This window comes from Triticum urartu, chromosome 7 (assembly GCF_003073215.2).
Source record: "Triticum urartu cultivar G1812 chromosome 7, Tu2.1, whole genome shotgun sequence".
Taxonomy (NCBI): domain Eukaryota; kingdom Viridiplantae; phylum Streptophyta; class Magnoliopsida; order Poales; family Poaceae; genus Triticum; species Triticum urartu.
The window spans coordinates 657483276-657486547 of NC_053028.1; the positions used below are offsets into that span (position 1 = coordinate 657483276).

A 3272-nucleotide genomic window follows, 5' to 3' on the forward strand; every position below is an offset into this window, starting at 1 on the left:
CGAGTAGGAGCAGCGCGAGGCTGAGGAGGTGGCGCGCCAGGCCGCGGCTGCACAGGCGGCCGCACACCCCCGCGGCGGCACTGCCTGCGCCGGAACACGGCGTTCGCCTGGGCCGGGCCGGCGCCGACGCTCATCGACCTCATGAACCCCGAGGACGACGACGATGACGCCTATGGCAGCACGCCGCCTCGTAGTTTAGGCTGTTTTTATTTTTTTAATGCAAATGTGAACGCGTGGACTGTTGCCGGCCTTCGTGACCGGCTTTAATATTTAATTAATGATGTTTCTCATTTTTAATATGCATGTGTTCATTTTTTTGCCGTCAAAATGGGTTCATGCCAGCGTTGGGCGCACGCGCCGACCCAAATGCGGAAGTGGATATCCGTGTCCGTCTGGCCGATCCAAACGGACGAAAAACGGACGAAATCGCCACCCGTTTGGGTCGGCCCGTTGGAGTTGCTCTGACACCCCCGGACGGCCCCAGCGTGTCGGGTTCGGTTGAAGTCCACCGACGTCAAATTCGAATCTAACTGACAAAAAATGGATTTCTGAGGCGCGATTGGGTCTTGTTTTTTTTGGCGTCAACGATAAAAAAAGAGCCTTAAAAGGCCTGTTGGGAGCGAGTGGAGATGCTCTCACACGATCGAGGAGTAGACTGCGGGTCGGACGTGCGCGTTGGGTCGTAGTAGTGCAGTACATCATCCGTTTACTTTTACTTGGCACAACAAAGTCGCCACCGTGTCGTTGGGTGCTGGACGGTGTGAGGCGCCGGTCCTGAGACGCTCAAAGACTCGGACCAAGTCGGAGCAGCTGCTGCGCGCTACGCTGCCAATGCTTAACTGGTGCTAAAGGAAAAGTATGCATCATTTTGGTTCTCATCAAGGCCATGCCTTGCCTTCACTTTTCAATGTTTGGCTATTTGGTTTGGTGGGGCACGACGACCTAGTATTTTCTAATATAGCTCCGGCTCTACATGGACTGCTCATACATTTCAAGAATTAACAAGATCATCAAGATGGTCAGGAACAAGGTCCAGGGTGTCCATCAATGTGTTATTGCTACTTACAAAGGCAATGCAAATGCTAATATACGGTGTCTTTTTACGTTTCTAACAATTTACCTTCGCACATGTGATCTATTATGCCATTGACGCATGGCGTCCAACTAGCCCTCTGAAGTAGACTTATATAAATTTGCATGATCTGAGTTTAATGAAAACCGATTTTGAAAACCATTCCCCTCTATTTCTTGGTGTATAGCTCCTGAAAGGTTTTGCATAAAACACCTCCCTCGTTTCCTAGCTCTCGGCAAAAGAGGTCATTTTTTCCATTGGCTGAATGACCTTCAGAGCCACCAACTTGATCCTATTAACTGGTGCCTAGGTTTAAAGGAGGAGGAAGAGGGGGTATTCTAATTACTGAACTAGGAGAGGGCTAATCTAGGCCATGGAATCTTCATCTAGTGGTCCAAACATTTCCCACACCTAAAAGGCAAAACAAATCAGCTGCAATGTCGAAAACCTAAGATTTATCGCAACAAATCTATTCCAAGCAGCGCTACAATACAAGATGTTGAGGTTTAGCTTGGGGTGCCAGCGTCGAGGTGGCAATCCTCCGGATTGAAGCTAACAGAGGGTGTCCTAGCATGAAGGTCGAAGATGAAGCGATGGTTGATCTGTTGCCTGGCGCCGATGACTGTTAGCTCTGAAGACGGGAAGAAGGCGAGGCACATATAGACATAGTGGATGTTAGCGTGGACGATCTCGAGAAACACATGCTCTGGCATGACGTGGAGCCCCGCACCATTATCGAAATGCAATGTCATGCTCGGGAGGACGTCACAGTGGGCCGGCGGCTTGTGGACACACATGTGGTGACCCTGCATGTGCACGGGCTCTGCCCCATGGAGCTGCAGGTGGCGCCGCACTGCCCACTCAATGTGGATGTATGCCTTGTTCACAAACACACTCGACCACACACCCGCCTTTCCCGCCCGGGCCGCGCCGAAACATCTCCGGTGTGACACTAGGCACCCGGATGCCATCCACACTGACCGCAGTGAGCTTGACGTAGTAGCCATCGTTGGCCTGGGCTGGTAGAAGGATGGGCGTGCTCTGGCGATGCACGTTCGACAATGAATGGCTAGGAATGGTGTCGCCGAACCGCAGAAAGTTGTACGCACTCGTCCCTGGTGGGAACGGGCAGTAAGAGAAGCGCACACCTTGGCCATGATTGATCTGCTTCGTGAAGAAGGTAGGTGGCTTGGTAACCCTCCACATCCCCAGGCCAAGGACACCGGCAAGGACTTCGTGGGTGTAGAAGTGCTCGGTGTGGTGGGCGCAGCCAAAGACCATGCCAGGCAGCTGCTCAAACTAAACTTGGTGGCCACTTTTGAGAAAGGAGAAGGTGTCCTTGGCGAGGACTCCCCAAACCGACATAGAGCTACTCGAGTAGCTGATTTCGAACCCGCACATACGGTCTTGACGTCGTTTGTAGGGTGCACGACACAAACCGCTATCGCTCGCCAAAATATGGTGGAAGGTCGGGGACTGGGTTGGGTCAAACACCGGGTTGTATTGGCGCAGGCAGGGGTGGCACGGGGTGCACTGCATCTAGGTCAGCCCGGCGGCCATGTCCAGGGCGAGCTGGTAGCTCTTGGATCCATGCCCTGTGCCGACGTCCACCATGATGGCATACACCATGTCTGTTGCTGGGCACATGAGAGGCCTTATGGTGTTGACGTTGATGTTGGTGACGGTGCCCGGCCGGAGGAGATGGTTGATGATCCTGCACTTTACATGGTCTATGACACACTGGAGGCTTGCCAAGTCATTGTGCGTCGGCTAGTGATTGGAGACGAGCCGGAGGCTGAAGCCACCATTGCTGCCGTTGAGCGGCGGCAACGACATAAAGGCCGTGACGCCATGGGAGAATGGCACGAGGACCCAGGATGGTTAGTGCTAGAAGTAATTTGGGCGCCATGAAGTATGGATCGATGGTGCTAGCTTGTCCGAAATAAGATGCAAGAGTTGTGGAAATTGTGAGGCTATATGTATGTACTGGTCGAATCCATTTTTGTATACGGTATTTATTGGAGGGAATCTGGTTTTCGGATATGCATATCTTCTGTAGATCACCATCAATTAATAAGCTAATAATTAAATGCATAGTACATGAACGTGCACGAGAAATCCATGGGATACTCCCTCTATTATAATGTACTCCCTCCATAAACAAATATAAGAGTGTTTAGATCATTAAAGTAGTAATCTA

General features: G+C 51.6%; 1 pseudogene; it reads right to left on the reverse strand.

The window, feature by feature from the left end:
• Positions 1-1578: 1578 nt before the first annotated feature.
• On the reverse strand, positions 1579-2981 carry LOC125519314 (annotated as a pseudogene).
• Between the last annotated feature and the right edge of the window lie 291 nt (positions 2982-3272).